Here is a 23885-nt window from a genome sequence, read left to right on the forward strand (position 1 = left end):
AGGGCTTTTAGGGCAGTATGATTGATTGCATGCCAAATGTAATTGCATTAGATTGTTGTATGAATGCATACATTTTTATTTTCTCAATTTCTGTGGTGCAAATTACTGTGGCCACACAAATTAAATGTCTCTGTGTGCATAGCCTGAAAAATATTAAGTAGAATGACCAATAAATAAATAACAGGAAGGTCTGAGGAAAATGTAGAAGCAAGTTCAAATTTTTGAAGTCTCTTTTTAATTATTTCTGTTCTTGCTAGACATATTTAGTTTTATTTATGGCAGTTAGAATTTCAATGTCAAACAAAATAGTAGTAGTAGAACAAAATAAGGGTAGGTTGACATGGTATCGGTGCACATTTTAGGATGAGGCTGAAATTGATGCGTATTATTACATATATTCACATTTAGGCTACTTTTTAATTGGAAAAAGTTGACCCAATATTTGAAAACCTATGAAGTGGCATAAAATACTCACAGATTAAATGGGTAGTTACTTTATTGGTGGCTCATTATATAAGCAATACTAAAACCAGATGTTTACTAAAAATCCCCCCAGGGTCGCCTGGGTGGCTCAGTTGGTTAAGCGACTGCCTTTGGCTCAGGTCATGATCCTGGAGTCCTGGGATTGTCCCACATCGGGCTCCCTGCTCAGCAGGAAGTCTGCTGCTCCCCGTGACCTCTCTCCTCTCATATTCTCTCTCTTTCATTATCTTTCTCTTCCTCTCAAATTAATAAATAAAATATTTTTTAAAATCCCCCCAAGGGGCGCCTGGGTGGCTCAATGGGTTAAAGCCTCTGTCTTCAGCTCGGGTCATGATCTCAGGGTCCTGGGATCGAGCCCCACATCAGGCTCTCTGCTCAGCTGGGAACCTGCTTCCCCTTTTCTCTCTGCCTACTTGTGATCTCTATCTCTCTGTCAAATAAATAAATATAATCTTTAAAAAAATTTTTTTTTTAAATCCCTCTAAATTAGGCTAGCATCATTTATGGAGATTTGAATTTACTGTAGCCAAACTGCTTAGAACAAAACAAGTAGGTAATAATGCCAACCCCAAGGCTCTTACTTTGGAGTCTTGGCTAGTTGACCTGACCCAGATGTTTTTACCTCACTCTTCCTAACTTAACTGCTAGGTCACTAAGATTTGAAGTGTTACTGGGAATAAGGTATCTGTTCATCAACTAAGTAGGAGTCTTAGCCGGCTATGTGTGGAGGCCCATGGGAAGACTTGTATTTTAAGAGAAGCAAAGCTCTTGAATAGGTGCAACTTGCCCTTCATAGTTTATCATGAATCGTTGGTGTGAAAAGGAATGGCTTGAAGTTTGTAGAATAAACTTGAGCAACAAGAAGAGACATAGACATCCCTCTTTATGAAGTAACTGTGTGCCAGGCAAGAAAGAGGAAAAAATTTTATAGAATACTTTGGTTTTTCTGTCCTTTATAATATTCAGAATGTGTTTCTTTGGAAAATCATTACTCAGAGGACTGAGGTGAATGTCTTTTGTGAAAACAGTAAAAAATAATAATAATGAACTTTTATAGGTAGAGTGACTGTGTGTCTCAATTTCTCTGGGACAGTCCTGGTTTAGGCCTACCACATAATTAGTAATAGTCCCTCTTTCACTCTCAGAAATGGCCCACTTGAGACCATAAATTATATGCTCACCCTAATTATAGAGGATCATGGAACTTGTTCTTGACTACATAGCAACCCAGTTTTCTTTTATATAGCTCTTTGATTCTCCTCTCTGCTAGGATTTATCTGTTGGCCTGTCTGAACCCCTATTTCCACATGAGCAGTTCTTGGAGCACTTTTTTCCTTTTAGTTCTTGGTGAGGGAGTGGGTATATTTAGATTTGATAATTACAAATACAGTGAAATAGAGGGAAAAGAAAAGTGGATTCCCTTTGGATTTTACTTAAATCCAAATAACCCATTTGGGGGTGCCTGGGTGGCTTAGTCGGTTAAGCATCTGCCTTTTGCCTTTGGCTCAGGTCGTGATCACAGGGTGCTGGGATAAGGCCCACGTTGGGCTCACTGCTCAGTGGGGAGTCTGCTCGAGGATTCTCTCTCTGCTCTAGTGCGTTCTCTCTCTCTCTCTCTCTCTCTCTCTCACTGACTCTTTGCTCTTTCTCTCTCCGATCAAATAAATCTTTTTTTTTTTTTTAAGTTACATAGTAGCTTATCTATGTGATGTTAAGCCTCCTCACCTGGATCAACCATTCTTAAACTTTATGCTCTTAAAAATTGAAAGCCCCAAGGAGATTCCAAAGATTATATCGAGATTTACCAGATTAGAAATTGAAACAAAAAATTTTATCAACTAATTTTAAAATAATTGTAATAAATCCTGCTAACATAAATGACATTTCTTTTATGAAGAATAACTATTTCCACAATTTTTAGAAAGGGGCATTGTTTTACATTTTTGCAAATCTCTTCAGTCTGACTTAATAGAAAACAGCTGCTTTCTCACAGCTGCTTCTGCATTTAATTTGTTGTGATAAGTTGTTTTGGTTAAGACTGAAGAAAAACTGGCCTCACACTGATACGTAATTGAAAAGAGAAAGATTTCACATACCCTCTGAAAGAATCTTGGGAACTTCAGCAGTTCTCAAACCACACCTTAGGAACAATGGGCCTAGATCCATTATTTCCTTTATGGTTGCAAAATGGTGATATTTTATTACTACCTCATTTATTTTCTGTAGTACTCCCTCTTGTATATTTGGTTATCCTAAGGTACATTTTGAATGCAAAATGAAAGATCAGTGGGGTTTTTTTCCCCCCTCTTAACAGTTCAAAATAATGGATTGGTAACCTAGCGGCCTCCATGGGTGATTAGTGAGGTGTTATTATTGTGTACTGTGGTCTGAAATATGTTTGGTATGTTTCAGTCCCTTGCAGTTATTATTTTTGACATTCAAATTGTCCCGCATTTGGCTTTTGTCTTCTCATTCTCAGTTGTTTCCTGGCTTATTATTTTTTTGATTGGTTCCTTGCTTTCTAGTATGACAGGATGTTCCAGGATCATTCTGTACATTTCCTGACCCAAACCTGGAATTACTCATTTCTGCAACTCACTGGTTTCTTTTGGGGGAAATGGTACCTAGAGACCACAGTATGGGTACTAGGAATGTTCATTGCTCTTGCGTTGGTCCTTGTTTCTAGATCTTTTCAATGAAAAGGACTAAAAAATGTTTTTTCTTCTTTTGTTTCTTTTAAAAAATACCAGTTGTTGGTATTTGGTAACTTTTATTTGAAATTCAGTACTGCATCATTTTTTTAAAGTCTAGTTTTCCCCAATCCCCTAATCCCAGTGTCACTAACACCAGTGCCATTACTCTTTGCTTTGTCCCACATTGCGCACACAGCAGTTTTAGAATGCTTAAACAATATGATTACTGGAAAGTGAGTTTGTTTATACTCTTAGAATGTATCCCTCTAAGGATATGCTGTCAAATTATGTTTTAAAATCACTTGGAATAATTCCTTTCCATGTGACCATGCCACCAACTTGATACACTGTGAGGTTAATTTTTGTTTCAATTTAAGTTAATCTCAGACTTTTCAGGGATTACCTTTTGTTTTATTATTATGTAAAATAGTATTACTAAGTGAAATGTACAAGTCTGCATGTAGTTAGGGAAATCCAGTTTACAGTCCTTCTACCCTGTTCTTTTTTTTTTTTTTTAACATATTATTTGCCTCAGGGGTACAGGTCTGAATCATTAGTCTTACACAGTTCATCATAGCGCATACCCTCCCCCAGTGTCCCTAACCCAGCCACCCTATATCTGCCCCCTGCCCCCCAGCAACCCTCAGTTTGTTTCCTGAGATTAAGAGTCTTTTATGGTTTGTCTCCCTCCCAGGTCCCATCTTGTTTCATTTTTTTCCCCTCCTTACCCCCCATGAACCCCATGCCCTGCCTCTCAAATTCCTCATATCAGAGAGATCTTATATAATTGTCTTTCTCTGATTGACTTATTTCGCTTAGCATAATACCTTCTAGTTCCATCCACATCATTGCAAATAGCAAGATTTCATGTCTTTTGATGGCTGCATAGTATTCCATTGTGTGTGTATACCACCTCTTTATCCATTCATCTGTTGATGAACATCTAGGTTCTTGCCATAGTTTGGCTATTGTTCCACCCTATTCTTTTCCTGACCCTGTATGTAAGGCTTGACAGATTCATCATGAATATTTATTTTGTCATAATATTTCTATTATAACACAAAAATCATTTAATTTACTAAAATTGTCAGCCTCTAGATTTTTCAGTAACTAATAATTATTTTTAGTCCATGGAAGAAGATCATGGACTTTTCCATGACTGGTTCTTCTAGGAACCAGAATTTCTTGCTTTAATTTATAATTCAAGATAAGAAACTTCCTTTCTCTAGTAAAAATTATCTCTCTTGAAATGCTAGATCATTTTCCATTTGTCTCTGATGATTTCAAGTACTTAAACCTGACTACCACTTGGGGCACTGGTACTTGTAGAAAGCTGTTCAATTAACATTCCTTGAATGGTTCCCTCTTAGACCTGAAAATAGACAGTATCTTAGATAGGATGTCATCTGCTCTTTAACATTGTCATTTAAAATTCAAATTACTTGATTTTATAAGTCTGAAATATTAGATCTTTTAAAATCATAAACCTGTTGAATATGAAATCTGTTTTATCCTTTTGAACTAAAAGAAGTAACATTAACATATTTCAGCAGTGTGTGTCACATTATAATATAGTTATAGGCTAAAAAATATTAAATCAGGATATGTCAGATGTGAAGCAATAGTGATTAAAAATGTGAAGATTCTAAAATTGGATAGACCAAGATTCAGATTCTAGTTTTCTGTTTTCTTGTTTTTAGTCTTGGACAAGATCCTTAACTTGGTGAGTTTTCTCTGGCTAAATAGGAGTAGTACATTACTCATAAAGTTGTGGGCATTTCATAAGCTAATGCGTGTAAAGTAATTGAAGAAACCGTGGTTTGTATAAAATAAGCATCCAGTAAATGTTAGCTTTTATTTTGGAAGTTATTGTTGTTAGGAATATTTGATCGATTCTGGTATCTTCACCTTGGGATAAGTAATGTTTTCATGCTATAAATGGAGCACCTAATTTTCATGATTCCATTGGTTATATGAAAAGAATTAACTGTTTAGCAGAGGAATAATTGGTGTGCCGCAAATTTGTTTGAGGCTTCTGACTTGACAGACGTACTGGTATTTACAATACAAATGCATTTATAAATATCACATTAAGAAATTTATACTAGAGGGGCATCTGGGTGGCTCACTAGCGTCAGCCTTCGGCTCAGGTCATGATCCCAGTGATCCTGGGATCAAGCCCCACATCAGGCTCCCTGCTCGCTGGGAAGCCTGTTTCTCCCTCTACCCCAGCTTGTGTTCCCTCTCTCGCTGTGTCTCTCTCTCTGTCAAAAGGAAAAAAAATAAAGATTTATTTTAAAAAATAATTTATACTAGAAAAGGGAGTTTTAAAGAAAGCTTTTCAGGATCCAAGATCCTTTTCAGACATGAGCATTTGAAGTGATTTCAGTGGCTCATAGGCTGACCAAAGTTAAAGGAATTTTTTTACCTTTAGAATTTCAGGATACATCTGCCTTTTCAGATAAAGCTGTGTACCACCAGATTGCTCATAAATTTTGGTATTTAGGATAGTGTGTGTTTTTAATCTTTATTGAGATAATTAACAAATAAAATTGTACTGTATTGCATACAACATGATGATTTGATTGTACATTGTGAAAAGATTCCAACAATTGAGTTAATTAACACATTCATCCCTCACATATGTATCCCAGCTTTTGGGGGGGGATGGTAAGAAACCTGAAGTTCTGATCTCTTAGCAAATTTCAACTTTGCAATATGGTATTATAAACTATAGTCACTGTGTAACTACCTTATCTAGTATCTACCTTAGATCCTCAAGCCTTATTCATCTCTGTAACTGGAAGTTTGTACCCTTTTACCAGTCTCTCCCCATTTCTCCTGCACCCCAGCCCAACACCCACCATTGTACTCTGATTCAGTAAGTTCAATTTTTTCTTTTTTAAGTAATTCCAAATGTAAGTGATGCTATGCAGTATTTTTCTTTCTCTGGCTTATTTCATGAAGCACAAGCCTCTCCGGGTTTGTTCATGTCATCAACAAATGACAGGATTTCCTTCTTTTTTATGGCTGAACAATATTCCATTATAGGTAAATAGATGAGTATCACATTTTCTAATCCAGTCATCTTTTTTTTTTTTATTTTATTTAGTTATTTGATAGAGAACACAAGCAGGTGGAGTAGCAGGCAGAAGGAAAGGGTGAAGCAGGCTCCCCGCTGAGTAAGGAGCCTGACATGGTGCTCAATCCCAGGATCCTGGGATCATGACCTGAGTCGAAGGCAGTTGCTTAATCACCTGAACCACCCAGGCGCCCCAATCCATTCATCTTATAACAGACTTTTAGATTGTTTCCATACCTTAGCTGTTGTGAATAATGCTCCTGTGAACATGGGAGTACAGGTATCTCTTCAAGATAGTGATTTTGTTTTCTTTGGCTGTATTCCCAGAAGTGGGATTGCTGTATCATATGGTAGTTCTATTTTTAATTTCTTGAGGAGCCTCCATACTGTTTTCCATAATGACTGTACCAGTTTACATTACCACCAACAGGGTACAAGGGTTCCTTTTTTTCTGCATCTTCACTAGCTTTTGTTATCTCTTGTTTGATAATAGCCTTCCTAACAGGTGCCAGGTGATATCTCTTCATGGTTTTGAATTGCACTTCCTTGATAAGTGATGTTGAGACCTTTCAAGGGCCTGTTGGCCATTTTTATGTCTTATTTGGGAAGGTGTCTATTCAGGTCCTTTGCCCATTTTTTAATTGGGTTTTAATTGTTTTTGTGTGTGTGTGTGTGCTATTGAGTTGTAAGAATTTTGGGCAGGCGGAGTTATATGGGTTTCTTGGATATTTTTGTTATCCACCCCTTATCAAATATGTGGTTTGCAAATATTTTCTCTCATTCCATAGGTTGCCTTTTTATTTTGTTGATGGTTTCCTTTTCTGTGCAGAAGCTTTTAGTTTGATGTAAACCTACTTGTTTATTTTTTTATTTTGTTGCCCTTGTTTTCAGTGTTGAATCCCAGAATCATTAACAAAATCAATGACAAGGACCTTGCACCCTATGTTTTCTTTTAGGAGTTACACAGTTTTAGATATTACATTCAAGCTTAATCCATTTTGAGTTGATTTCTGTGTATTGTGTAGAATAGGGGTCTAGTTTCATTCTTTTGCATGTGGAGTTTCCATTTTCCCAGCACCATTTATTGAAGAAACTGCCCCTTCCCCACTGTATATTCTTGGTGCCTTTGTTGAAAACTAATTGAAAAAATGTGTGTATACAGTGTATGTACTATGATATAGTATACTGTATATAGTATAGTACATATATATATGCACACACACATACAAACGCCATATATGTGTGGATATATGTGTGGATTTATTTAAATATATATGGAGTTATTTCTGGGCTCTCTTTTTTTTATTTGACAGAGAGAGAGATCACAAGTAGGCAGAGCAGCAGGCAGAGAGGGGAGGGAAGCATGCTTCCTGCTAAGCAGAGAGTCCAATGTGGGGCTCAATCCCAGGACCCCGAGATCATGACCTGAGCTGAAGGCAGAGGCTTAACCCACTGAGCCACCCAGGTGCTCCTTTTTCTGGGCTCTCTTTTCTGTTCCATTGATGTATGTGTCTGCTTTTATGCCGATACTATACTTTTTGATAACTACAGCTTTGTAATATAGTTTGAAGTCCAGAATTGTGCTGTCTCCAGCTTTCTTGTTCTATTTCAAGACTCTTGGCTATTCAGAGTCTTGTGGTTTCATAGAAGGAATTTTGGGTTTTTTTTTTTCCTATTACTGTGAAAAATGCCATTGGAATTTTGAAAGGTATCACATTGAATCTATAGATCACTTCGGATAGTATGGACATTCTAAAAGTATTAATTCTTCCAATATATGAGCATGGACTATGTTTCCATTCATTTGTGTCTTCAGTTTCTTTCATCAGTGTTTTATAGTTTTCAATATACAGATTTTTTTTTACTTCTGTAGTTAAATTTGTTACTAAATAAATAAATTAATAAATAAGTTTATGCTGTTGTAATTGGGATTGTTTTCCTAATTTCTCTTTCCTGTAGTTTGGTGTTAGTGTATAGAACAACTGATTTTTGTATTGATTTTGTATCCTGCAGCTTGTTTATGTTTACAGCTGTTTATTTGTTAACAGCTCTTCAGTGGAATCTTCAGGGTTTTCTAGGTAGGATACTATGTCATCTGCAAAAAGACAGTTTTACTTCTTTTTTGATTTGGATGTCTTTTATTTCTTTTTCTCTTCTAGTTGCTCTGGTTAGAACTTCCCAGTACTATTTTGAGTAAAAGCGGAAGAGCGGACATCTTTGTCTTGTTCCTGATCTTAAAGGAAAAGCTTTCAGCTTTTCACCATTGACTATGATGTTAGCTGCAGGCTTGTCCTGTGTGGCTTTCATTATGTTGAGGTACATTTCATCTGTACCTAATTTGTTGCAAGTTCTTTCTATCATGAAAGGATATTGTGTCAAATGCATCTACAGAAACGATCATACTATTTTTATTTTTCACTTTGTTGATGTGGTGTATCACATTTATTGTTTTGGGTAGTTGAACCATCCTTATATTCCAGAAATAAATATTAATTATGGTGTATAATCCTTTTAATGTACCGTTAAACTCAGTTTGTGAATATTCGGTTGAGGATTTTTGCATCTGTGTTCATCAGAGATAATGGCTTGTGGTGTTCTTGCCTGGCTTTGGTATCAGCGTGATAATAGTCTCGCAAAATTAGTTTGAGAGTGTTCCTTTCCCTTCAGTTTTTTGAAAAAAGTGTTTTAAATATTTCAGGATTAAAGTGAGGAGTGCCAAAATGAATTCAGATTGGTTGACAATATTTTTAGATAGAGGAATGGGAGTTTTAGGAAGGGATAAAATGGTGGGCTAAAGTTATTTTCTTCCATCCCCCCAAAACAAAAGAGAAACTAAAATGCACACATTTCCTTTTTTAAAAAAAATTACCTTTCAGAGGTACATGCTGAAATATAGATGAAATGATATATTGCTATTGTTTGCTTTAGAAAGGAGGAGAGGTAATAGATGAAATAACATTAACTAAGAGTTGGTAATTATTGAAACAATGATGAATAAATGGCATTATAAAACTGTCCTTTTATACTTGTTTGAAATTTTTCACAATAAAATCTTTTAAAGTTTAAAATAAAAGTGTCTATAGACTGAGGGATGTGGGTCTTTGGTAAAGCCGATTTAGGAAACATACTCAGATGTTTCATCTCTCCCCAGAAGTAGTACTAGGCATTTGAGCTCCATTCCTCTTGTGACTATCACATGATACTTGCAGTCAACAGAAGAATAGAATAGCTAGGGGCACCTGGGTGGCTCAGTGGTTAAGCGTCTGCTTTTGGCTCAGGTTGTGATCCCAAGGTCCTGGGATCAGGCACCACATTGGGCTCTCTGCTTGGCAGGAAGCCTGCTTCTCTCTCCCCCACTCCCCCGCCTGTGTTCTCTGTCTCACTGTGTCTCTGTCTGCCAAATAAATAAATCTTTAAAAGAAAAAAAAAAAAAGAAGAATAGAATAGCTACGTAGATATATAATGAGTGTACTAAAAGGATATAATAATGTTTTAAAGAATTCTGGAAATCATTCCGGACAGGAAGATTGAGGAAACAATTGGCTGAATTAACAGTATATTCCCTATATAAGAGATTTCATTTTATGAGATGGTTGAATTTCTGAAAAAATACCTTGTGTATATTAGGTTAATGTTAAACAGTCAAGATTTCTCTGGGCGCTTGGGTGGCTCCGTTAAGCGTTGACTCTTATCTCAGCTTAGGTCTCAGTCTCAGGGTTGTGAGTTCACACCCAGTGTTGGGCTCACTGGGCCTGGAACCCTCAAAACAGACAAACAAGATTTCTCTAAGCAAACTGTTGGGATATTTTGACTAGGAGTGCAGTTTACTCAGTGACTATTAGCAAATATTACTGTTAGTGGACTTGTTAAGTTACTAATAAGACTCAAGTTGTGGCTTCCTCTCTCCACTTTATACTATTGCTTTGGAAGCCACAAAATGGCTCCTGTTTACTTCTTTAATAGTGTAACCCTACGTACCAGAAGTGGATACCTACAATGTGCCGAGTATCTTGCTAGGTTCTCTTATGAATACTGTCTCACTTAATTCTCAAAATTGTGCAGTGGAGTTGTTTATAATGAACAAATTGAAATCACAGTGATCACACAACTAGTAATGAGATGAATGAGTCAAGATCCTCATGATTCCAAGATCTTTTCATTGTACAATATTACCTATTTTACTTAAGGAGCCTCATATCTCTACTAGTATAATCTGCCCTTTCCTCTCCTCTGGACATTGGGTATTGCTACTTTTCTGTGGTTTTTATCTTTTTTCCTTTAGGATCCTCTGCCAGAATTGGATGGGGCTCCTGGATCTGGATGGAGAAAGGAAATGGATGGGTTTTAATTGAGCACTATGCCTTACGACAGTAATTATAAGTTCTGGCTTCCTTGATACTAAAAAAGAATTAGTAGGCCTCTTTCAATCACCCATACCTTGCCATTCAGTCAGTTATAGGCTTTCTTTATCAAACTGGCTGCAGTTCAGGAAAGGGTATAGAGCAGAGGCCTATGAATCCCTAGAATTTTAACCTCAAGTTTTGCTTGTTTTTCTAAGGAAAAGGTTCATAGTCTTAATCAGATTTTCACAGAAATCCGTGATCTGTCTTCAAAAGAAAAGATTAAGAGCTACAGATACCCTAGCATTTGGTTCCTAAGAGAGGAAGATAGGAGACATAATTTGTTCTTCAGCCTGAAAAGGTTTGCCCCCTACTTTGATCTACTGGGCCACACAGCAGACCACCACCACAAAGCCTACCTGTGAATGTGCTGTTTTCTTATAAAGAAAATCTGAATTCATAATTTTGCTACTGGAGATTAAAACCTACTTAGTTTTGACTTGTTTCCACTTGGCGTACATAGATGCACACTCAGTTGTGCTTGGTAAACTCAATAATTTTTTCCAAAAGAAAAGTTTTTTTTTCTTTAAATATTTATTCATTTGCCAGAGAGAGAGAGAGCGAGCGAGCATAAACAAGGGGAGCAGCAGGGAGAGAGAAAAGAAACAGGCTCCTTGCTGAGCAGCCCCCCCGCCCTCGCCTGACCCTAGCTGAAGGCAGTCACTCAACCAACTGAGCTACCTAGGAGTCCCAGAAAGACTTTTTTAAAAGGAAATCAGTGGAAGGCATTAATAACAGGTCTAGAAGTCACAAGACTTGAAGGAATTTGTATTTCAGTAGAGTAAGGAATGGTGACAAGCAGCACCCAAATGTGTCTTTAAAACTTTTTTTCCTTGTAAATTAGTGTTTTTGTATTAAAATAAGCTTGATAGCCAAATAAACATTCATTATAGGTCCCCAGAAAGAAGAAATTAGGCAAATATTGTCTCCTTTGAACAGTTTACCAAAGCAGGTTTGGTGAGAATTCATGTTTGCTCAAATAATAGCTAAGAAGTATTAAGTTTGAAATCGGCTAGAGAAACATTAATGGGAGAAGGAGATCTGAGAGAATCCCAAAGCAGACTCCACACCGGGTGTGGAGTTGGAGCTGGATCTCACAAACCTGAGATGAAGACCTAAGCCACAGTATATTCCAGATGCTCATCCAGCTGAACCATCCAGGTGCCCCCCCACAACCAGGGATCAATTTTTGAATATTCATACTGGACCCAAGTGGGTTTCCTTCCAGCTTTTATATACAGATGAGGGAAGAGTTAAAACACAATCTTGAATCTTAGTGGATTCTTAAGTCCTAAATTTGTTGAAGAGCCATGATTCATTGCTGGTTTTTTGGTTGGTTGGTTGGTTGGTGTTTGGTTTGGTTTTAGAATTCAGAGATGAATTTGAAGGCGTCATTGGGTTAGTCTGGGAGGGATTCATGGTGGTTTGGCCCAATAGGTCAAAGTGAGGCATCTTTTTAGGCAAAGATCCTTGTTTCCCTTTTTTGGTCACCCGTAGTAAGTATCATCTGACACATTTACCAGGGTATTTATTTAGTTCTGTCTTAGCAGAATAGACAGTGGTCTTTAAGGACATAAAATGAAAGAGTGTTGTGCAGAAGTATTGTTAGTTCTTTGTAATTATTGTTATTGACATTGGTACTTTGTGGGGTGAGAACCCCAATTACAAAGGATGTAACCCATTACCAAATTCATACCTTTTTTTTCTGTATTTTCCTAATCCACAGATAAAAATTTCTGTGCTAGAAGTTGGGGATCATGGTGTTGGCAGCATTGGTTTCTCCTGAGCTCTCTCTCCATAGTTTGCAGGTGGTTACCCTCCTACTACTGCCTTTACATTGGGTCATCCCTCTGTGCACGCACCTCTTAGTGGCTTTTAATCCAGATTTCTTCTTCTTTCAAGCTTCAGACATATTTGATTAGGGCCCACACTAATGGCTGCATATAAAAAACATTTTTTTTTAATTGAGATATACTTGACATTTAACATTACATTAATTACATTATATAGCATAATGAGTTGATATTTACATACATTGGGAAATGATCACCACAGTAAGTCAAGGCAATATCTGTCACCTTACATAGTTACAGAAAAAAATATTTTCTCATGCTAAGAACTTTTAGGATATACTCACCTGGCAGTTTTCAAATATACAACATGTTAACTGTGGTCACCATGTTGTACATTACACCCCTGTGTAATGACATTACTTTGTAACTGGAAATTTCTAACTTCCAACCCCCTTCACCTGTTTTTCTGATCCTCCCCCCAAATCTTTACACTTCTAAGAAACTGCCCTTTTTTCTAAAAAGACTGAGAACCACTAATCTAAAGTTACCAGTGGTGGTCTATGAGAGATTTGTCAAAATCTGGGGATTAGGATTTAAAAAAAAAAAATCTTAGTTTTTTTATGAATGGTAATTGTCATGGGGCGCCTGGGTGGCTCAGCGAGTTAAGCCTCTGCCTTCAGCTCAGGTCATGATCTCAGAGTCCTGGGATCAAGCCCCGCATAGGGCTCTCTGCTTGGCAGGAAGCCTGCTTTATACCCCCCCACCCTTTGCCTACTTGTGATCTCCATCAACTAATTAATTAATTAATTAATTAAAAAGAAAACACAACCAAAATGGTAATGTTCAGCATTTAGAAATATTTCACCTGGGAAAAAAATAAGTTTACAAAATAGATGTTTTAACAAAAAGGGAAAATGACATGTGAACCTAAGATACTTTGTGTTTTACTCTTAGTTATTCAGGGCCAGAATTCTGGGCTTTGCTTAGGATTGAACTACATTATGACAGGAAAAGCAATAGAGGTGATTCAAGGAGACAATATATGACTGGTAAAACTTAGCATGGTATATGGTGGTTATATTTTGCATAAGAATTTGGAGCTGCTTATTGTGCCAGTTGTATTCATTAACTAAAAAGTACTATTTTTTTTCAGGGCCCTGGGGATGATTTATTACAAGAATTAATTAACAAATGAGAATTTTGGCCTAAATACAGCTGAAATGTTTACTGAAATTGGATCAAAGATGAGCATCTGTGTCAAGGCTTTAAAATCATTTTTCATATTAAGATCTCTAGAGAAGATGTTTACAATCAATAAGTTAAATATTTTTGTTTTGCATGTTGAGAACTTTAAGTTCCTGTGTCGCAACAAACCACTGGCTATTTGGTCCAGAGATGTTCATTCTCTTGGGCTTCTAGGGAAATAATGTATGTACTCATCATTTCAAAGATTTCGTTTTACAAGGAACCTACTGTATAAGTAAATGCAGGCTTATTTTTTGCTTAGGCAAAGCAGTGTATATCAGTGTTTCTTGTTAATCTTCATGTTCCATCACTGTCACTTTTTAAATTATAAATTATTTTAAATTTAATTTTATTGCCATTGGTATAGCTTATGATGAGTAGTTTGGGAATAGAATGTGTAATGGTATATATTTGCATTGACAGTGATTTGGGCTTGTTTTCCATTAACTGGACCTTTAGATTTGCTTTGTGGTTCAAATAGGAATCATCCATATCTATCCCAAATGCTTTTGTTCTGCGACACCATTACTACAGAATTATTTTTTGACTGAAAAGTGCTCCTCAGTTGAGTACCCTATTGTCACTAAACCTCTCCTAGTACTCTGAGAAACTGCTTGAAAAGTTGGTACCTCAACTTTTTAAAACAGATTTTATTTATTTATTTATTTATTTGTGAGAGAGAGAGAACGCAAGCGCGCGAGCAGACAGGGGGATAGAGAAGCAGGCTCCCTGCCAATCAAGGAGCCTGATGCGGGACTCCATCCCAGGAGTCTGGGATCATGACCTGAGCCAAAGGCAGCGGCTTAACCAACTGAGCCACCCAGGCACCCCTGGTCAGTACCTCAGATGTGAACCATTGCTTATGGTGTAATCAGTCCTTATCTTCAATACACAGGTTTATAGACTATCACTATGTTTTGGGGGTGTTTCTTCTGTGTTTGGTCCATTTTTGTTTATTGGCTTGTAGAATATTTAGGAATGCTGTGTTACAGCTGTGGATCATGTATGTACTTGGATTTAGCTTTGCTATAAGGAGAAATTTGCATTCCCCAGAATACAAGAGATTTTATCAACAAATTAATTAAAATAATAATTGCTTACAGTGTTTTTTCTTTAGAAAAAATTTAAGACATTTTTAATAGCCGTAAGTGTATAATTATAAAACCTAAACATTACTCAGCAAATCTATCAATTGATGAATTATATTAAGCCCTTTATCCATTTTAACTTTTGCCAAAAAAAGATAACTCTTTCTTTCTCTGTCACAACCACCTACCATTACAGGCAGACTCTTTCACCCATTTTTATGATAAGTGAGGGACAGCTCCACCCAGCAAATATTATACATAAACTGATATTTCTGGATTTGCTGTAAAATGATTCTGTAGAAGATGAGTGGTTACCGATAAAGTAAGGTTAGCCATCAGTTTGTTTAAAGTTGGGTACGGTTTATGAGTTCATTACAGGGTTTTCTTTGGTTTTGTATTTGTTTGAAGTTTTTCATAATAATTTTTTTTTTAAGTATGTAGAAAGTAGCATTAGGATAAGTAGTATGAACAAAATTTTGAAGGATAAGAAATAGATTAGCCGGTAATTAACAAAAGTCTTCATTCCATTCAGGCAAAGGAGTTTGAACTAACCCATTAGGTATTAGGGAGCCATTGTAGATTTCTAATTGTGGAATGATAATGATTAAAGTTATGCTGTAAAAGGGTTAAAGTCGGGACATCTGGGTGGCTCAGTCATTAAGCTCTGCCTTTGGCTCAGGTCATGGGATTAGAGCTACATAGGCCTCCCTGCTCAGTGGGAAGCCTACTTCTCCCTCTCCCACTCCCCCTGCTTGTATTCCCTCTCTCACTGTCAAATAAATAAATAAAATCTTTTTAAAAATTAAAATAAAAAAATTAAAGGGTTAAAGTTACGAAAGAATGAAGAGAAAATTTTGGAGGGTTGAGAGCCTGGAGGTAGTGAGATCAGTTCATTGCTATAATGAAACCTTGAAATCATAAGGAGGTGAGTAATGTTGGTGAATGAATGGAATAAAGACAGTCTATAAAACATTTCAGAGGGAAAAAAATAGCTCTGCATCCAGGCTCTCAGTCCGGTGCTAGAGCAAGCACAGTAAAAAGTAGAGGGGTTGTTGTTTGTTTGCCTCATTTGTGTAGGGCTTACATTTGAACCATATTGGTTCGCAGGCACTGTAAAATTGAATTGGTAGGCACTGTAAAAATTTAGTCAGTGTTTTGGCTTTATCTTTTAGTAAATCAGTATTGACAAGTTCTTAGAGTTTTAAGGGTTTTTTTCTCTATGTGTCATTAAAAATGAAGGGCATCCTATTTTACACTCTAAAGCAGAGCTGCCAGAACAGAGTTTTTTGGTTTTGTTTTTAAGTTTGTTTATTTATTTAGGTAATCTACACCCAACGTGTGGCTTGAACTCACAACCCTGAGATCAAGAGTCTCATGGTCCTCTGACTGACCCAGCCAAGCACCCTTAGAACAGAGTTTTGACAACTTCTTTGAAACCGAAGAGTTCAAATCTTCTAGATTACTTGAATTTTGTCCATCAGAACCCTACAAATGCTAGCAAGGTTACAAGTGGTTAGCATTGTTTATTTTTTCATTACTGGAAGAAGAAATTTAGATCTTGATACATTCTATTAAAAGAATTAAAAATTATCTCATGGGGCAACCATAAAATACTTTGATTTTGAAATAGTGCTTTATGTTTTATTTTGAAGATCCCAGCCTAAATTTACTGAAAAAGCAAATGAGATCTCTTAGTATATAAGAATTTCACAGAACAACAATAATGACACATCCAATCAGTAGTCGTAAAAGTGTATCAGAATTGTTGAGAATTTGCAGTTGACTTTCATTTTAAAGTTTTCTTTTAGAATGTAGTCTTCTAAATAGAAGACTCTATGAGCAGAGTTAGAATTGAAATTATTTTAAACCTATGAGAAAATGTAGCCAGCTTTCACACACTATATAGGACTTTGTAAAATGGTTTTAACTTTTTGGAGGGTGGTTTGACACCTCTGATACATGCTTATGACATTTCAGTAGTTTCACATCTAGAAATGTATCCTAAGAAAATGTTTGTATATGTTAAAGAAAGGCATATGTACATGACTGTTCAGTCCTATATATGACGGAAAATTGGCAACAATATGAATTAACATCCACCTGCACGGGATTGACTTAAATTAATAGTACAGCCATAGGATAGATACGGTGCCATCATTTAAGAAGCAGCAGACTTATGCATATGCATATAGAAAGATGTCCGAAACCTGCTAAATGAACAACGCAGATTATAGAACTGCAGAGTTAGCATTTATTTTGGGGGGTATCTTTGGTAAGTAGAATTATGTGAGAATTTCACTTCTACTTTTTATGTTTTCATAAAGTTTGCCTATTTTTTTTTTAAGATTTTATTTATTTATTTGACAGAGATCACAAGTAGGCAGAGAGGCAGGCAGAGAGAGAGGAAGGGAAGCAGGCTCCCTGCTGTGGGACTCGATCCCAGGACCCTGAGATCATGACCTGAGCCGAAGGCAGTGGCTTAACACACTGAGCCACTCAGGCGCCCCTAAAGTTTGCCTATTTTTATAAGCATTTATAATCTCTAATATGTTAAGAATACAGATACAGCTGTTGGTTGGGGAGGGGAACTCGGTTGTGTTATCAGAAATGTTAAGCCTTAAATTCCTTTGCTGTTATATACTTAACCACCTGGTCTGCCTACCAATCCTGACACATGTATGGTCAGGTTCTGTTTGTCTGTTTTGAGGGTTCTTGCTGCCTGGTGACCTTCATTCTAATAGAACTTTCCATAAGACCAGTCAGTGATAAGTCTTGTGTAAACAATTCAAGAGACTTATGAAAATCTTCCCTATAAGAGACTCCTCTGTGTCACTGTTAAACTATGGAGTGGTCTGGGATTTTCTTTTTTTTGAGAGGACAGTGTTGTTTTCTCTTCAGAGTGACTCATTAATTGTAGAGGCACACTTTAGGATTTTTTTCCCCTTCATGGTTGTGAACATGCAATACTTGGCACATAGGCAAGCCTAAAGAGTTTGCAAATTGCCTATCCTCTTCTGCTTTTGGATAAGAGAAACACCTTAAAATAGCACTTAACATAGTTTTTATATATAGTAGTTACTTCATATTTGTTGAATGAATGAATGAAGAAAAAGCTGGCAAATCTAGATAATATAAGTCCAAAGAAAGCCAGGAATTTTAGTCTGGACTTGTGTGTCTAGCATAGCACCAATAATAATTGATACTTAAGTTTAAAAAATTTATTTTAATTCAGGCATTGCTATCTAAAGTAAATAGTAATTACTTTAATAAATAGAAGCTATACATTAAAATCTTTATTTTCTTTCTTTTGAAGGCACCACTTTGTATGTTACTTCTTATAAGTTAATATTTTTGTAGCAATGTTTCTTCATCTATAAAATAATAAATTAGGCTCTAAACTTTAAATTCCTAAATTTTTTTTAATGAACTGGAGAAATTTTGCCCAAACTACTGAAAGTATAACAGATATTAATGCCTCATAAATGTGCACAACCCACTTTATCTGGAGTAAGGAAATGTGGTTCCCATTTGAGGGTTTGGAAATGAAAAGCGTCTAGAGAGGAGGCAAACTTAAATGGATGAGATGTTCTTTTCCGTTTTCTCTGGTGTATAGATCTAAAGCATGCTGAGGCTCCTAGAGGACAGAACCTTGAGAAAGTCTTGAGACTATCTCTTTGCAGAGCCCTTGAGAGTTCTTTGAGGACGTCATCTTTTTTTTTTTTTTTTTTTTTAAGATTTTATTTATTTATTCGACAGGGAGATCACAAGTAGGCAGAGAGGGGGAAGCAGGCTCCCCGCTGAGCAGAGAGCCCGACTTGGGGCGATCCCAGGACCCCGAGATCATGACCTGAGCCAAAAGGAGAGGCTCAACCCACTGAGCCACCCAGGTGCCCCAAGGGTGTCATCTTTATTTAATACTTAGAAGCCTAAAATTTTCCTGATTCTTCTTAAGCACAGAAAGAGCCTGTGCATCTTTCGTTAGTTTAGCAGTAAATACCTATTTATCACTGTTAAATCAGGTATACATAAAATACTTTTCTTTTTTTCATGTCAGCCTAAAATAAATTAAAATCATAGTATTTAGTTTCATTATTTATGATGTGTACTCATATCCTAGCTCCCCACACCCCCCAAGAATAGCTAAGTATATGTTGGCGTCTGTAATGCTACCATTAATGAAATTTTTCAGGGGGAAAGAAATTCTTCCTGTGGACTAAAACAGGATTTTTTAAAAACTGGGTTTTAATTACCTCCTATTCTAGTAAACTTAGAGTTTTTATAGACATCTGTTTATTGTGCCAAGCCTAATAGCCCCTAAAGGGAGTATAAATTTAGGCAAAGGAGCCAAGGGATAAACAAGTGTTGGAGGAGAAGAGGTGTGAGAAAAAGAAAACTTTATCTTGATTCTAAATTACCTTAGTCTGAATTTCTTTAGTCTCCATTGTTTACTTCCAGTTTTTCTCTTTTCTTCTCTCTCTTCAGCCCTCAACTCCTAGATTCTCTGCCTACATTAACTTGTTTCAGATTATAAGCCTAATTTACAGTTTATACCATCCAAATATATGAACTTTCCCCCAGATCTCTGGATACTTTTCTTAGAGTTAATCGCCTGTTTTCCAATAATTCTTCTAATGCTTATCACTTACCTCTGCTACACTGTTTGTTTTTACATGTTTCCCAGTATCTCCCTTTCTCACCTTAGTTACGGTAGCAAAATTGAAATACACACTGTTGGAGAATAGTAAAAATAATCCTTAGCCACATTCAGCTTATTAGGTAATAGCTCCTCTTTACATATATTTAAAGGTTGCAGAGAATCATTTAAACTCTATTTTCTACAAATACTAGTTCATATGCACCTGTGAGTAAGCAGGACAGGTATTCTTTCTGTTGTTCAGATGAGAAAACTGAGACTTTGAGACATTGCATGAATTGCAATAAGCCAATGCCAGGATTCATAGATTCTGAAGCAGAATGAAGCCCATTGAGATTTTACTTTGAGGAATTAAAGATTGTATATAAAAGGTGATTTTTCTGAGATCACCAAATATTTAGGCTTTTAGGCTAGAACTCAAGACTTCTGCCTCTTAATATAGTACTTTTTCCTAAAATACTTTTTCCTTTTTCAAGGCCAAAAGTGATCCGTTACAGTACAGTGGTAGTGCTTTTCTTGATCTTTTCAGTTTGGGTTGAAGATGAAAGATCAGCATATAAATGGCAGTTGCCACATTAGGTCTTCCACAAGTTGGTACCGTAGATAAAATGCATTCCTTTATCTACTGCATTTTGAACTACTCTGTGATTTAAAAATTGAGTGTAATCATCATGTTAAAAAAACACTTTCTAATAGTCTTTCCATATGTCTCCTTTTTATTCTTTCACTCTCTTGTAAAGAAGAAATTGAAGTATTTAAAAAGAGGGGCGCCTGGGTGGCTTACTCACTTGAACATCCAACTCTTGGTTTTGGCTCAGGTCATGATCTCAAGGGTCGTGAAATCAAGCCCCAAGTTGGTTCTGTGTTCATAGGGGAATCTGCTTGAGATTCCCTCTCCCCTTCTCCCTCTGCCCTTCCCCCTGCTCTCATGAGTGTGTGCACTCTATCTCAAATAAATCTTTTTTTTTAAGTATTTAAGAATAAATTCAACTTACATGTATAACAAAATTTTTTTGAATGATCAGTAGGTTCAGAAATTGAATCTTAATGGCTGTTTTATTTTAACTCTTATTGACAACTTCCTGAATTTTTTTTCTCTTCTTGCTTAAATTTACTCACTTACTAGCCTTCTTTAGGTCTTTTACTGCTTTAGAATTATTCTGTCCATCAGTTCATTTTCATTATTTACTAGTTTAAAAATAGGGATAGTAGATTGGGCTGAATATATTGATTGTAAGAGACATCTTAGATGTTTGTGTTTTTAGTGAATCTCAGTTTTAAGAGTTACTGCTTCTGCAAGGAAGGTCTTTGGTTAATTACAGCTTATGGCTAGTTGAAATTTAGAGAACTAAGATTGTTGTATGCAGGGTCTTCTATTTAGTAAACAAGGAGGTAAAATCCTAATAATTTTATAGCAGTACCATATATACAATTTAATACTAAAACCAGACCTAGGAGATGAAGAACCTAGGGAGGATTTTTAAATTGATGAATTTTTTTTTATTAACATAATGTATTATTAGCCCCAGGGGTACAGGTCTGTGAATCACCAGGTTTACACACTTTACAGCGCTCACCATAGCACATACTTTCCCCGATGTCCATAACCCCACACCCTCTTCCTACCCCCCCTCCCCCGCAAGCCTCAGTTTGTATTGTGAGATTAAGAATCTCTTATGGTTTGTCTCCCTCCTGATACCATCTTGTTTCATTTATTCTTTTCCTACCTCCCCCAAGCCCCCCACATTGCATCTCAACTTCCTCATATCAAGGAGATCATATGATAATTATCCTTCTCTGATTGACTTTAAATTGATGACATTTTTAATTTAGATTCCAAAATAGTAAGCTGTTGCTAATAGGATGATAATAATCATTAACCCTCTTAAAAGATCTGAAGTAATATTGTTGCCCTTGAGAAAATTAAGCGTTGCAAATTGTGATACTATTCAATCTACTATTTATGTTTGCCTAAACAAGAAGAGATTTTCTCTAATACATGCCTATCTTTAACATATTGGGTCACATAACTTTAGAAATAACTACAAAATATACTTTTCCTGGCCCTAAATTAGTAAATGTTCATGTTTGTCCTTACTTTCAAATCTCATAATTGGGTCCTAGATTCCAGATTGTTTTTCATACATAGAGAAGCCACTACGACTTTTCAAAACGTTTTCCAATGAGAGTGAGGAAAATAAGTGTAAAATTTCAACCTTGTTAATAACTTGCTTTTAATACCTTGTTGTTAATATGCTTGGAGGATTATATTCATAAAAGTAGAAATGTTGTCAGTGTTTTATTTCAAATTTAGTTATGGATGATTGATATTGAAAAACCAATTAAAAGCAAAGGGACATTTTGGGAAGACGGCTTGTTCTTATATATTTAAATGTGTATTCACTTACATGTTTTTGTCAGACGCCAAAATTGAGGAAGAGATTTGGCTTTCTGGGGGTTTTTGAAGAGAGCTGATCAGAGATTGCTCCTTGGCTGAGTTGCTGTCTGCATAGGCTGTTAACAATTGTTTCTCTGGCAGCAGATCTTGTTCATCAGGATTGCATCATTTCTGGGAGAATGGCCAAGGTCCACAGCCTCAGTACAAAGACTGTCTGAAGCATATGAGGCCTGTTCTCTTTCTAAAGCGGCACTCCTCTTCCTGCCAGTCCTCTTCACAGGATTACTGAAGCAGACTTGTTCTGAATTTCTTTCATTGGATTGGCTGTTTATTGGACTCTTGTCTCCCAGCTGCTTCCGGCTCACCTGGCTGATGCAATTTCTTTTTCTGAAATCTCTGTTGGAATTGTTCTTAAAACACTTTTTGTGTGTCTGCTCTGAGAGTGACCAAATAGGTCACACGGGTCTTGTGCTTTCAGCACTCACACAGAGAAGAGACTCTCAGAATGACACATACAGAGACTATTGACCATTTCTGACCCAAGTAAAAAGATGGGTAATTATAAAACATTTTTTCATGTTCTTTTTAATAGCCTTTTCTCCAGAAACTATATGTGTGTGTAAATGGTGACTTCTCAAAATAGTACTCAGTGTTGGGAGACTGACTGCTTTTGCTTCTGAATCCAAGAACTTACTAGTATTCTGTGGATTCGGATGAATTGTTCTGGAAGAACAAATTGATATGAATTTGAATTGATATGAAATTGAAATTCTGATGTATTCATTTTCCCCCTACTGAACATTCATATATTTCTCTTTTTCCTCCTGTGATTTCTTACTTTCTTTCTTTCTTGTTGTTGCTAGGGGAGTCTACTTCTTCCTTGTTTTTTTTTTTTCTTTCTTTTATTGTTGCCTTCATACATTTTATTTTTATGATAATTCTGAGTATGCTCTTTTAAAATTTTTTTAAAATTTTTTCTTTTTAAGATTTTTACTTACTTATTTGAGAGAGAGAGCACAAGCTAGGAGAAATGCAGAGAGAGAAGCAGTCTCTCTCTGAGCAGAGAGCCCGATGCGGGGCTCGATCCCAGGACCCTGGGACCATGACCTGAGCCAAAGGCAGATGCCCAACCACTGAGCCACCCAGCTGCCCCTAAAAATATTTCTAAAGAATAGGGGTGCCTGGGTGGCTCAGTTGGTCAAGTGTCTGACTTCAGCTCAAGTTATGGTCTCAGGGTCCTGGGATTGAACCCTGCGTCAGGCTCCCGGCTCAGTGAGGAGTCTGCTTCTCCAACTCTGCCCTTCCATCTGCTCATACTCTCAAATAAGTAAAATCTTTTTAAAAAATAGTTTGTTTTCCAATTTTTTGTAAATTTAGAAATCCACAAAATATCAACATATAAAAGTACGTGTCCTCTCTATTGCTTGGTAGCTAGAATCCCAAAAACAACTCTTTTTACATGCATGATATATTAACATTTAGTTAATAATTCCCTGTTCTGGCTAATGTTAAATTTGACTTTTTGCCCCCCCCCCCCCCATCACCTATTTCCCTTTACTTTTTGGAGGGTAGAAAGTTAATTAAAGCTCTGTTTTTCCACAGAGTCCATTACACAGTTGACCACAAATAGAATTGACTACCAATTGTCTTTTTTTATTTTTTAAGTGGACAGTATGATAAATGGGATGAAGGTGGAGGGAGGGGAGAAGTAATATGAATTTATACTTTAGTAGGTGATGGAAGGCCCTTTTCTGACTAGAGTAAACTTGATATTTTGTTAAAGAAAAGCCTCTGCCTTTGGGAGTGGGTCATTGGAGAAGTACCTCCTAGGAGAGATAAGAAGTCCTTTGGGAAATGGGAGAGACTTCTCATTTGAAGAAAAGAGTGTTACCCAGTGGCATAATATTTTCCACTTCTTAAGTCTAATAAAGATAATTTTCCTTTCCCATTCTTTATTTAGGTTCTGGCTTTATAGGAAAATAGGATATCATGGCTTTAAGGACAGAAATAAATGAACATAGTAGGGTTAACAAGGCAATGTGTAGAAAT

At 36.5% G+C, this 23885-nt stretch overlaps 1 protein-coding gene across 15 annotated transcripts in view; it reads left to right on the forward strand.

Moving 5' to 3' along the window:
- The window catches only part of SETD5 (SET domain containing 5), an 84952-nt gene that overhangs the window by 9988 nt on the left and 51079 nt on the right, over positions 1-23885 (forward strand). The window lies entirely within an intron of this gene.

The sequence above is a fragment of the Mustela erminea genome, chromosome 1, assembly GCF_009829155.1.
Source record: "Mustela erminea isolate mMusErm1 chromosome 1, mMusErm1.Pri, whole genome shotgun sequence".
Lineage (NCBI taxonomy): Eukaryota > Metazoa > Chordata > Mammalia > Carnivora > Mustelidae > Mustela > Mustela erminea.